We start from the raw sequence: 14,217 nt of genomic DNA on the forward strand, positions 1-14,217 counted from the left end.
CACTACATTACCCCTGCAAACACAGACTGGACTGAAAGTGACTATGAGCATTCTGAGCCTCCTGAGCCCCGTTTCCCATTTCCATCATTGGCTGTTAGCTCTGTTTTGCTCCTGGCTCCACACAACCGTACAACACTAAGGTGGAGCCAACTTGAAGAAACCTGCCTGGACAAATTGTAGCCTGCTGGCCTTGCTTAGCACTTTTCTCAGACCACATAGGCACATTCTCAGGCCTCAGAATTTGGGTTTTGACTATGGTTAGATTACCCCCCTCCCAATGACTGTGGATCTTGCCCTGAAATGGCTCTACAGCACATGCTTGCATGGGAGAAATGTGGATAAGACGCATTTCTGAACTTCTGCTTCCACCCTTTTGTGAGTGACACAGTCTGTATTTCTCCATTTCTTGATTAGAGGATTAGAGTTGCAGTAGAAGAGACTCCAGACTGTTTTATAGCTCAATATTTTTTAGCAAACTGGTTGTGACCCCTGTAGTCCCATGCAAGACAATCAAGAGGGCTGTAATATGTTTAAACTTTTATTACACTATAAAATGAATACAGTCCTGCTCCCTGACCTGCCTGCTCCTCATATCTAAGGTCAACTATGCTCTCTCAGCTTCTCCAAACAAGCAAATCAGTCCAACAAGCTTTGATACTTTTTTCTCTTGCTTTTATAAAAAATATACTGGAGTCAAGGGAATATTTGTGTTAGAATGAGGGGGGCTACCATCCAGTGGAGGCTGTCAAACATAGATCCAGTTTGCAGAAGGCTAACTGGGTGCAGATAAACCCATTTGTGTTTTAATGCTGTATTTAAACACTTGGGTGATTTTCTTTTAAATAAATCACTGTTGGGTTGTTTACATACGGGTGAAGGACCTGTTTATCATTACTAAAATCTCTAATCCTGCTGAGTTACACATACCTTAGAGATGACACATTGAATGCATTTTCATAAATGCGTCTTAAATCCTATCCAAATACTTTCTAGCATTCCAGGTCTTTGGGTTTTCAGTCCAGTCTCAATCTGGAGTGATAATTTTACACCAAAAGATTTACCAGACAGAGCTATTTAACACCTAGTCAGGTGTTAAGCCTATAAATAGTTTATCTCTTGGCAAGATTTAGACCTTGAGCCATGAAAAGTCACTGGCTTGTTTTCACTGTGAGGTCAAGTCTCTTTAAGGAGTAGCCTGTTTAAAGGATACAGAAGCCCCCCTGCAGACTTTAAAAAAACTACAAAACATAAAAAACCCTGCAAAACCCAAGCCAAAACCCAAACCAAAGAGCTTTTTTTAAAAACCATTTCACTCATTGTTGTGAAATCTCACGCTGGATTGATTTCCTTGCGGGAATACAGAGTCCCACTGTATTCATTCTCTGCTGATGGAGCAACACCTTACTTGGTGAAATGTTTTCCTCCTTTCTGTCTTTATCACCATGTTTTCCAGAAATTAGATTCCCTGGGATTAGAATTTTAAAGCCCTTTGACATGAAATCACTTCGGCTGTGCTGTCTTGTTTTCTTACCTTTCACATTCTCTGAGAAGAACAGGGTTGTTTCCTTTTGTCAGGCTTTCACCAGCACAGGCACTTCACATAATTTTCTCACACCTCAATCTAGCCCATGCTTTGGACTCAGCAGATTAAGTAGCAGTCCCTCCTGTTCAGGTAGGGGTGAGAAAGAAGACACAGTGTGGTTTTGCCACAGAAGTCTTTTTCAAGCCTTCTTCAAAGTTGCAGGAAAACCTGCAGGTGCATCTGAAAATGTGAAACTCCCACATTTGAAAACTGGCAATTACAAAGGAATCCCAATTTCTATTTTTGGAATTCTTCACCGTTGAGATGACCTCCAGATGTGGTAGAGGGGAGCAAGCTGAGAGCTGAGATACGAGTGCTCCTAATTAGTCATCTTGAATCAATTCCTGCTACTAGACACACTCCCCAGAAGTGAGATTAGGTTGTTATGCAGAAGTCCTGATTCTTTCTGGATTTTGTAAGGTGTAGTCACTTCCTCAGAGGTCCATGAGAATAATATATCCCACAGGAAGAAATCTGCACATCAGCAGGATTTAGCTCCTACCATGACAAGAAAGGACCATTAGGTGTATGTGACAGATGGTAGGTGGTACCTCTATCCACTTTGTGGTCCATTTGCCTTCTGTCCTTCGACCGATTATTTGGAACTTGTTGGGGAACTCAGGGTAAGAGGAAATACAAGACTCAGCTACAAACCAGAACTTGATGAAGAATTTAGTCATCCTGTCAGATGACCACAAAAAGAAGCCAGTATGACCTTGAAGCCATGCTATGGGAACATGATAGCACAAAAATCATGATGTTACTAAGCATGTTATTTATGGTTTATAGGGTGGTATGTAGGTCAAGTCACACCACTTAAAAATCAAATACTTGGTAGTGAATTTCATCTTCTTGCAAGAATTCTTTAGGGCTCAGACTCACATATAACAGCTGAGGAGGAGAATGTTTCTCCAGTTATTGCTGACCATAAATATAAAATATATCCCCCTCATTTGAACAGAGTAGGAAAAAATCCCTTTTGTCAAATGAGTGGTGTCAGTGGCAACTGCACAGCCTGGATACCCTCCCTGTTGGAATCTCTCATGGATATCAAGTGGGCTCCTGGAGGGAGGCCAAGTGCAATTCAGGCCACGATGATACACAAACATGGTGACTGAAGCCTATTTTTGAGCCATGTTTACAAAATATTGCTACTGAGGCTGATTTCTATGGTTAAAAGAATACTCACAATATTTTTGGTTAAACTAATCACCCTTATTCATTATTTAATTGGTATAAATTGAGAAACCATGCCCTTGCTGGGAGAGAAGGCAGTCCCAAAAAGCCTGTCTCCTAATATCATTGCCCTGGATCTGATCGATACTCCAGGTCAGGTCCGAGGGAGGCTCCAGTGGTGCCCATTGGGTGTGGGCTGTGTCCAGGTGGCACTACTCCTGGCACTAACCTTTCTGCTCAGCAATGGCTGAGTGGTGATGCCAGAGCTGCTCAATGGTTACCTCAGCGTTGATGGTGAGAGAAGGGACTGATCCTACCAGCAAAGGCAAAGCTGCACAGCCCCTTGCAGAGCCTTGGTGCTTGGGGACCAACCCAGCCTACACTCGTCCCTGCCCAGCCCTAGAAGCAGGCTTGGTAAATTCAAAGACTCTTCTAGTCACTAAGAAAGCTACTTGGTAACTGGAAGCCATTGCAGCCAACAATCGTTCTGCAAGCGAGAGACACAACAGTGGGTCAACTTTCTGCACTCTTCATCCAGATGCTGATGAGTGAGCTTTCCCACTCCAGATGAAGGGCAGCATCTTGTGGAAAAAAACAGAGGTAGAGCTACACACCAGCCAGGAGAAAGGTCACTTCAGACAGCAGGTGAGCAGGTTGCATGAGGCCAGACAGAGTCACAGGGAGGAAATGGGGACAGGGACAAAAGCATTAGTGTCATTGGGCAGCTGCCAGAAGAAAAAGATGATCTCCCAAAGGGATTTGTACTGGGCTGAACCCCAGCGAGTTGCCCTGCTCACCAGGCACTCTGGCAAATGCAGTACCATCCAGACCAGCAGTTATGCCAATGGCAGCAGGAGTACAAACAGCCAGGAACAAGAAGCTCCAAACTGTCTCTCAGCTCTACAAGCAAGCTACAAAGAGACTGGGAAAAGGTCACATAACACCATGTTTCAATTTTCCCACAAAGAGCAATATTTCTCTACCTCTCGCTTTTTTTTCTGAAAGTAAGTAGATATATTAAAGAATTGAAATACTGGGGGAAAGGTTTTAAAAAGGGCTACATATGATCAGCAGTACATGCACCTATGCATGTGTGGTATGCACATTACACAAAGCATAGTCCCACTTGCTGCCAGTCTGCAACATTAACAGCATTAATGGATTCAGCTCCTTTTAGGTGATCTGACAACAGACAGGCTATAAAGCCAGGACAGGGAGACTTGTACTTCTTGGCCGAGATATGTCACAACATGTTCTTCAAAGCCGATTTTTCAGGATTCAGCCCCTGGGAATGTAAACGTGAGGAGCAGAGTATCATTGGAGAAAGCCATAGAGCATGCAGTCTGCTAGGATAAATAAATCCACTTGGAGACTGCCTAAGCTTAGCTATATATGGACATTTCTAGAAAGTGGGAACTGCCGTGGTTTTACCATTAACATTTCAAGGGTTTTCTCCAGCCTTTTCCAAAGCCCTGTATTAAAGTGGTTTAGCAGAATAATCCTGTCTTAACAGAGTGATAACAGAAACATGGAGAAGTGCTTGGTCAGAGGAGGAGCCAGTGAAAGGGCCAATAATAGCATCCAGACAGTTCCCAAGCTGTTACTGCTTTGGGTTTAACTCTGAACATTGCCTCAGATCTCTCAATCTTCAGTTGAAATCCTGGCCCTACTGAGACAAGACAAATTACTTTACCTTGCAAAAATAAAAAGGGAAGAGAAAATCGGTTGAGCTTCATGGTCTCAAATCTCAGGTTGTGGACCTAGTCTGTATCTATGTGCATTTCTTAGCAAGGAAAAGAAATACTAATGGTAGTACATGCTAATAACAATATATAATCCCAGTACTGGCCAGGACTAGTTAATGATGTACAGAAACACACTCCTTCACTGATTCTGATCCACCCTGCCTGCATTCCTGGCTACAGCATGTGCCTGCAACGGACAGCATAGCCCCATGACAATACTATGGTGTTGGGCACAGGCTGAGGGCAGCAGAGCTGTAAACTCAAATCCTGTAGATTAGGAGGTTATTTAGGGCAATTAATGGTTTCCTGCAGAGGAATTGCCTCTTTTTCCTCACCAGAATTCACTTTTGAAAAAATTCATATCATACACTTAGTGACACAGACTGATGAATCTGGAACATTGCCATTTGGAGCTGGAGACCAGACTGGAGACCAGACTCAGTGCAAGATGCTTCAAGGAAGGCACAAAACAAGCTGATGGTGGGTAGTGGTGGAATAATACAATGTGGTGATAAAAAGTGGAAAGCATCCCCATGGCACTATTTTAGATGAATGTACTGCTGCTTCAACCCATTAAAACTGCAAACCTCAGCATTAGGATAGCTGTTTTTTGTAACCAGTTCTTCTTCTAATACTCCTTTTCATTGCTTTTCCATGCATATCCAACTTCGTAAAAATAGATGTAATTGCCGCATAATAGAAACACACTGGTAATAGAAAATATTGACATTTCACTGGTTGTGCTAGGAATCAGTGGGACCAGTGCACACTTTGGTGCACTCTGATTCAGAGCATCCACTTTGAAATCAGTACAGAACCCCTCATGTTAGTTCCTTCTTCTTTGGGAAAAAGAAGGTGTTACAAAATGGACAAATTATTACCTACCAGAACACCGTGTGGGTGGAAGAGCAGAGGCTCTCCAGGGACAGACGATGTGAGCAGGAATGGTGGAATAAGAAAGGGTAAGATGCAAACCCAGCATCACAGAGCTCATGATACCATGACAGTACTTTGGTACTGGCCAGTAACACACACACTGTGCTGTGTTATCACAGCATCCATCACTTTGTGATGGATGAGAATTTAATGAGAAGTTATTCATTACCTATGAAACACAGGGGCTCCACTGACTTATGCATGGTGAATACCTTATCCAGGATTTCCACTGGAATAACAGCATGTTCCATTCAGTTTTTCTGCAAGCTGCCAAATCTCTACACTAGGGCAAGCTTGCTAGAAAGCACTACCTAATTAGAAAGGAAGCATCTGACATTGCTTTGCACCAGGCTGCAGTGAACTAAACCCCTGACTTCTTCCTCACACTCATCTAAACAGAAGAGCAGGTTGCTAAAGTTTTGTTTCCTAAGAGTCATATCATTAGGCACTCCTAAGTGACTCACCAGCAGATGAAGCTGGAGGCACTAATTGCAGGCAGCATGAAGTTCTTTCAGATCTAGCATCAAACTTGTTGTCTTTTGTCTCAGTCCAAAGCTAGCATCAGTTTTAATAGCTCAAACCACTCTTCAAGATCAGCCCTCCTTGAGTCACAAAGAATTATCCAGCTAGTAAAAGCCCTGTGTGACAGCAGCTGAGTACTGGTCGTGCCCCAAGTTTATTGCCAAAGTCAACAAGGAGTGGTACTGGTGCCAAGGATGCTAACCTTTAGGACAGGTAGGCAAGGAGTGGCAAGAGCTTGCACTGGTGTCTCTGGCAGGTGTGGAGCTGTGTCCAGAGCGCAGAGCTAGATTCACAAATGCTCTCCAAAATGTCCCACCACCGTGCTGCAGATCCTGCTCCCCTCTCACCTTGCTCTCCAATGAGGGTGTAGTAATGATGGCTCTTCATCCAAAGCATGAGCCAGTGGGCTGGAAAGCACTGGGCTGCTCAGCGGACTGCACTGAATAATGTTTTGAATGAAAATTTCTTCTGATCACACAGAGGATGGAAGTAACACCTTTTCTCCAGTTGTATCACAGCCCCATGTGCAGTCAGTCCACTAGTAAACGAATAATAATTGCTTCTTTCAGAAAAGAAGCAATTGTAAAAAGTTCCTCTTCAGCTCTCCTGCAGCCCCCTTTAGGTAACTGGAAGGTGCTATAAGGTCTCTCTGGAGCCTTCTCTTCTCTGCCTGAACAACTCCAACACTCTCAAGCTGTCTTCATAGGAGGCATGCTCCAGTCCTCATGATCATCCTTGTATCCCTCCTTTGGACTTGCTCCAACAGGTCTATCTCCTTCTTATGTTGGAGCCCCAGAGCTGGATGCAGTACTCCAGGTAGGGTCTCAAGAGAATGGAGTACAGAGGGAGTATCACCTCCCTTGGCCTGACTCAGTCACTCCAGATTCTGCTAAGTTCCACATTTCAGATTTTTGGATTATTTTGTGATACCATAGTTACTATATATAGTGCTGCTGTATAGTTAAAGACCCAGAATAAACCAGTACCTCTGTGGTTTCTACAGATATAAGTAAAAACCCGAACAAAATCACCAAAACCATATCACCTGTGCTTAGTTGGAGAAGGACATAGATTTTCCTTTGGTGTTGAAGGCTCAAATCAATAGTTGGAAGCTGATGCTGTTTGATAAGTAGGAATTATCAAAGCTCATTTCACAGCTTTGAAACCTTTAAAAACATCCCCTTTATAACAAACGACCCTACAACCAACCAGGACCAAGTCAGAAGAACAATCAACAGCAAACTAAGTTGTACAGTAAAATAAAAAAGAAAATAAGAACGTGCCTAAAGACCTGAGGAAGGCAAGTGTTCCTGTTGCTGATGTGTTAAGAGAAATGATTCCAGAATAGTTTATGCATGTGAAGCATGACCCTGGTAACTGTCCAGTTCAGTCAGCTGAGGGACAGCATCCTTTGCCAATGGAAGGGACAGGCAGCACCACAGAGCTCTGCAAGATTTCATTTACCCTGGATAGCATCATGAGTATCTTGTCTGATCAGCTTCACTTGGACTTAAAAAGCAGGATTTAGAAGTGACTGGATGCATCCTACACTTTCTGGATGCCTCTGCCCATCTCTTTACTCCAAGTGTCCTCACCCAAGACTGCTACCTGGGTCTCTCCTCCCGTGTTTATCATTGTGCAGAAGAGAGCCCAAAGCATCAGGCACATGGAAAACGCTGTCATGTTCCAGTCCCAGAGTGAATCTTTTCAACTTGGTAACTGTTAATAGGCACTGCTAATGCTGAAACTGCTTCTGAATGTAAACAAGACTTTCCAAAATTGTGGGGTTTGATAGAAAATGAAACTGACCTTTGAGAGACTATAACAGATATGTAAATACCTGGAAAATGGAAGTCACAGGGTCTTTAGACTACAGTTGAACTTTGCTCCCTGTATTCTTCAGCTTTCCTAGAGGCCAGGATCACCCGCTCTCCCCCAAGGAGCAAGGCCAGCACCTCCCAGGGCGAGGAGGCTGAGGGGTCACCTCAGGATCTCAGCTCTAAGATGAGAATGACAGCTGCAAATGTAAAATGTGACTTTTCAGAGGCATGACAGCTCCTGTTTTGACTGCAGTCTTTCATGTTTTCGGAAATTAAGTCAGAATTTTCCACTGAATGAAACATTTCCATTTCAGCAACAATTTCCCTCGCTTCCCCTCTCCTACCAAAATGCTTGAAATAATTTCAACTAAAACTGTAAACTGACACATACAATTTTTATTTTCTAATTTTTTTTTCTTTAGGCCACCTAAAGCCCCTTTTCTGTAAGAAAATCAAATGTTTGGAGTTGCTGTAGTCTTTCTTTCTGTGACAGGCTTACAAGGGCAGAATGGTGCCCATGCTGAACTTGGTTCCTCTCGTGGAAATCAGAAGCCCTGGAAGGACAAAACTCAGAAACGTTTCATTTCACCTCTTTGCACCTGCCTGTGCATTGTGCAAAATGCAACCGAATTGCATTGGCCTCAAGCAGCTCTGGGTGCAGCACAGTGGCAACCAGGTGCTTCTATTCCTCACCTACAGTTCCCCACCACCTTCTTCCAGCTACCATGGAGATTCCTGCCTTCAGCTGCTCATCATTGCCCACTGCAGGGATATGTTTTTAATGCCAGCCCAGGTCATTACCCTCTTGAGCAAACTGGGATTCAGCTGCTCCAGCTTCTTCAGGGCAGCCCAAAAGAGGGTAGCAATGTCACCTATGGGTCGTGCCTGTGGATTGCCCCATTGCAGCCCCATTGCACACACCCAGATTCCCATGGCCCAACTGCTGGGCCATGAAGATCTACAAACAGATAACCAGTATAAATGGAGAGTTGGTCTCAGCCTGCGTAAGCATCACAATTAGGAATCTACAGAGTGTAAGTACCAATGATTGAAGCATCTGAGTAAGCTTCCCAAAGGAAAAACCCAGAAAAAGCATTTGCTGAGACCATTTACTGACAAAAGTGTGGAGACTTAAACAATCCTTGTTTCAGGCTGGAGGCAAATAAGGAAAACAATCCAGAACTGCTGTGTCTGAACAGCTTTGGGACAGTAACAGGATTTGTCCATCTGAGCACAAAATGCCCATCCTTGCTGTCAAGACCCACATCTGCTTCCTTCACACCATGGTTTTGTCCAGAAGTTTTCCAGTTTCTTTCAGCCTGCTTCACCGGAGTGGACTTAAAGGACAACCTCGATCATTGTCATCCCCAGGACTGACAGATTCTGAGGATTTAAGTGAGGTTAAAGCCTAGTCTGCTTCATCATCTTTGTTGCTGAGATAAATGAGTTACCAAAAAAGTGCAAGTTCGGGCCAAGTAAAAGAGGCAACGCAAGATTTACAGATATGTAAACTTGACTTGGGACACCTCTCCCGGAGGCTAACGGAATACAGGAAATTACACTGGTGGTTCACAATTACTCTGGTCACAGTCCATTATGTTTCTTTGGCTGCAGAGGCCCAAGTCTGGCTCGTGGGAGAGGGGAGGATGCGAGAGGCTCAGACCAGCCCAGGCTGTCTCCAGCTTTCCCAGCGCATCGGTGCCACCCAGCGTCTGCTCCGCCTCACTGCCGACATGACCCATTGGAGCAGCCCAGGGCTGCGGCAAAAACAGTCTGGAAAGTGATGAATTCGCTAATTGCACATGAGTTTAGCTGGGTGAAGATATATGTGACACGGAAGACGCACAAACTCTATTGCATCCATAGGCATGCGGTCTTTGCGGCATTATACACAGGGGAGAGATGAATGCTGGTCAGTTATTTCATAGAATCATTAAGTGGCTTGGGTTGGAAGAGACCTTACAGATCACCTCGCTCCAGCCCCCCCGCCATGGGCAGGTTGCTCAAAGCCCCGTCCAACCCGGCCTTGATCACTTCCAGGGATGGGGCATCCACAGCTTCTCTGGGCAACTTGTTCCAGTGCTTCACCACTCTCACAGTAAAGAATTTCTTGCTAATATCTAATCTAAATCTACGCTTTTTCAGTGTAAAGCCATTATCCCTTGTCCTATCCCTACATGCCCTTGTAAAAAGTTCCTCTCCAGCTTTCTTGTAGGCCCCTTTAGATACTGGTCTTTGGAAGGTCTTCCTGCCCATGGAAATGGGGCTGGAACTTGATGATCTTTAAGGTCCCTGCCAACCCAAGCAATTCTGTGGTTCTATGTTTTCATGCTGTGTTTTCTCCACAGCACAGAGGAAAGAAATAAACTAAAACCAAAAAACAACCTTAAATAATCCCTCTCCAAATCCATCAATTTCATTTAGTCTGAATTTTACTATTAACTGTTTAAGCAAGACACCAGAGTTTTGAATCCTTTTTCCAATCCAATAAAAGCAATAGAGCATTTTATCTGACATCATATCTACACAACTTCGGAAGACAAAAAAAAGGCTTAAGGATTACAGAACAGGCCCTCTCTGATGTTTGCAGAGGATCAGTACACTCTGAAACATGGAGACTGCTGCCTCCTGCAGGAGACAGGATAGTGGCCTAAGCAGGCCAGACACAGCCCTTGCCAGTGGGAAGGTGACGGGAAGAGCAGTCAGCGTTTTGCTCTGCTCAGCAGCAAGGTATTCCAGCTGCCCAGGAGATAAATGTGGGAGGTTTCGGCAGTAGAAATAGCTATTGCGTTAGAACTGGATTAACAGGAGAAAGGCCAAGCTTAATCCCTCTCTTAACATGCTCCTGCATGCTGGGAAAAGGGCTAATAAAGAAACTCTTTCCAGAGATGAGCTGATAGGTAGGTACAGAGCATTTGGCTTGAAAGAGGAAGACACTGAAGGAAAATACATCACCCAGAGTAGGAATCTCCTAGCATTAGTGGCTAAAATTAAAACAGCACTGTCCTATTTTGACTTTTTTTTAAAATCATGTTAATAAGAAAAAGCATCTTAGATGTTGCTCCATTATTGCTTCCATGAAGTGAACTATCAGTAATGTAGATGTTATGAGTATTTATCATCTTTCAGGACCTCTCATTGTCTCCTCAATCACTGCACTGTTGCACTGCAGTGCAACAACACCTGTCAAGACTTGCTTTTAGTGCAATAGTTGAATAAATAAATATGAGGAAAGCTGCAAATGAAAAGAAGAGAGAGTGATTGTTATTGTGATAATGCCTAGGGAAGCAGGGCAGAAAGTTGGGTGGTAACTACATGCAGTGGCGAGGGACTTCGAGACACAAGATGCTGAAGTGGAGAGCAAGGTTCTTCCTTTCATCTTAAGGGATTTCATTTCCTTCTTGCAAGGAGAAGGCAGGATTCCACAAGAAGGATAACCATGGCTTGTGCAGCAGTGTCACTCTGGTCAAGCTTTGTATATGGGACAAAACAGTATCTTCATAAGAGATCTCTGTGTGAAAGTAGTAAGGGAGTTAATCACTGTACTAGATTTACCCCCCAATGCATCCACTGCTACAATGTGCTGTGCACTTTATAATCCAACAGCAAAGTGAATTTTTTTTCTTAAAATTCAGTGCTAGCTAAGCAAAAATGTACTATCAGATTTGCTAGGATGGATAAAGCCAGTGGCTAATGCAGAGATCTGTTTACTACTCACAACAGCTGCAGCCTTTTGAATTTGATGGTTTCCTCCCAAAACTTGAGAAAAGTTTTTGAAGGATCATGGAATTTTTGTGCAAAAGGGCACACAAACACAATGCCTGATATTCACCATTCACCAGATAGTAACTGAGGAAGATGCCTGTCTATCCCCTAGACACCATGCAGCCTGCTGAACAAACAGGGTTTTAAAATGACGAACGATTTGGCACCCAAACAGGCTCAGACTTAGGGGACTTGAACAATCTTTTGCTCAATGCTTGTTAAGCAATGGCACACAGGAGCCTGGTCTGCACCTGGCAGTTCTGGCTGTATTAATAGTATTGGATCAGTAACTAATGAGAGCTGTCAGGAATTAGCAAGCACTGCTTATAAGGCTGTCACTTGAATCCAGTTCCCCCACACACACGCTCTAAGGTATTTAATCAATTTTTCTAAATGAGTGTTTACTTTTCACATTAACTCATCTGAAAAATTATGTTGATAGCTTAAAAACAAAACAGAGAGGGAGAACATGCAGTTCTAGCAATTGCAAGGTCACAAAAATTTTTTTCTTTAACTCCCTCCTCCCTATTTCCTCTGCTTTGACCATTTGGTAAAGCACATTTACCAGCCCTGAGTGTACCTGTGTCCAGCCCATTAGTCCTCTGTTGGGGAAACAATGCCATATATTCAATTGCCTGACTTGCTTTTCAGAGCACATGAAATGGTCATAAATATAAGTATGCTAAAGAGCAGGAATGTTTATTTATGGCATCAAATGCCCAGCAGTGGAACCAGTGTCTCATGGCTGTTCGTTCTTGCACCATAACCCAGCTCTGGGAGGCATCATTCATTGCGAACTGAGTTTTGGTTTCACCATCTGTGTATAAGGAATAGTTTACTTAAAACACAGGAGTAACAAAGACAGTTTCCATTGATATACAGTAGACAAACCTTTCTCAGTCAGAATGATGCCTTACAAGAGGCAGCTTTCCCAGTCTAGGTTTTTGGTTCATTATTTGGTTTTTGTTTTGATAAGGCAATTGCAGTATAATGTGAATGCAGTATAATGGAAACTGCAAACTTTTTCTTTATTCCAAGCAGAAAGTTGTGCCTGGCTATTGTAACACCCAGATTTTTGTGTAGAGAGAAATCTTGGGATAAATGGTGGTACCCTTTTCTAATTAAACAGTCCCTGACAAATGTTACTCAATGTTTACCTTTGTTCTCTCGTTGATCATATTTGAAATAGAAGAAAACAACAGGGAATTTTAACTTGATAAATCAGGTCTTGATTCTCTTTTTTCTTTTTTGCCAATGAATCAATTCAATTTTTGTTGTCCTTGGGTGGGCAATAGGAAGAAAAAAGGTAAGACCATATCAGGAATCTTGTTAAAAGGCTTAACAGAAGGTGCATTTTTTTGGCTGAGTTATAGTTGAGATAGAACACTGAGATTTTATTTCTTTTGAAATCTGTGATGGCAACAGTTTTTCCAGCTCCCTTTTGTTTATCATTTGGTAAACAAATACTTCATTTCTTTAATGAAACAAAGAACTCCTGAGGCAAGGGAGCTAATGACAGTACTTGTTCTTATATATGTAGTTTAACTGGCTAAAAGGTCACATTGTGTCTATGTGTATACACACATATAACTGAATCACTAGAAAATAGAGTTTTGAAAGCTTCTGTGATGAAAGTGACATACTTTCCAGTTGTGTTTATACATGTATATATGTGCAAGAATAACCTTTTTTCCCAGCTGGAACTTATGAGATTTTGAAAACCTAAGAAAAGAAAGAAAATTAGTGAGAAATATTTCAGCAAATTTAATTCTCACAAGTTTTTTTTAACTTGCCAAGAAAACAACACTGTGAGGTCCTCTCAGAACTGAGACAATGGCAATGACCTCACTTGAGCCAGTTTAGAAGTAGCACTGTAAGAAGCAGTAATATATTATACCTTGTACCTTACTCCTGTATTATAGAAGAGATTTAATTATTCTCTCTAAATAGACTCATTTAGCATTAGTTCCTTAGCACTAGTAACTAAAGCACATGAAGCTCTGGGCTGCAAGAGGCGACTGAGAGTAAGCTTTTTGAGAAAACTAAGGCTGCTAACAGAACTAGCTGAATCCAGCAGATGTGAGTGAAATGAAGAAGATAAGGATGAAGGAGACAATTTCAAGAGAATGAGGTAACTTCAAAAGAAGGCCAGGCCAGCAACAACAAAACCCAGTAAGAAATCAAGAGACCACCAACCAGAATTAAGTGACTGGACTTGTGGATTGAGCAATGGGTGGTACAGGTGTAACTGAGGGGCATGATCTGGGTAGGGGTACCTCCAGGTTTTGGTACTCCTGCAGTAGAAGACAGCCAGTATCTGTTTGCTTTTATGTGGAAGGTCAACAACTTACATGGACTCTCTTGCGCAAGGGTTCACTGGGTCTCCTATAATATTATCCTATTTGCTTAAAGATGACTTGAAAGATATTGTGAGGATTTTCAGGCACAGTAGGATACTGCAGACTCTGCGTCCTGGGGCAGAAGCTACCAAGGCAGAGGGAGTGGAGCCTATACAGTGGAGTCCCAAGAGAGAAAAGGATTTCCGAAGTATAAAAGGATCTTTAGCTTCTGCTCCAGCACTGGGATTGCTGGATTACTCCAAATCTTTTGCACTATGGGTGCGTGAGAACAAAGGAGTAGTGAGTGCAGTCCTTACTCAATAGCATGGGGT

The 14,217-nt window shown here is 42.9% G+C and overlaps 1 protein-coding gene across 1 annotated transcript in view; it reads right to left on the reverse strand.

Annotated features, from left to right (window-relative positions):
• Nucleotides 1–2,206, reverse strand: part of ASB2 (ankyrin repeat and SOCS box containing 2) — a 50,043-nt gene extending 47,837 nt beyond the window's left edge. The window contains exon 1 of the mRNA XM_064659037.1: nucleotides 1,532–2,206. The gene's annotated coding sequence lies outside the window, so the exon portion shown is untranslated. The remainder of the gene's footprint in view (nucleotides 1–1,531) is intronic.
• Between the last annotated feature and the right edge of the window lie 12,011 nt (nucleotides 2,207–14,217).

The sequence above is a fragment of the Pseudopipra pipra genome, chromosome 6 (assembly GCF_036250125.1).
Source record: "Pseudopipra pipra isolate bDixPip1 chromosome 6, bDixPip1.hap1, whole genome shotgun sequence".
Lineage (NCBI taxonomy): Eukaryota > Metazoa > Chordata > Aves > Passeriformes > Pipridae > Pseudopipra > Pseudopipra pipra.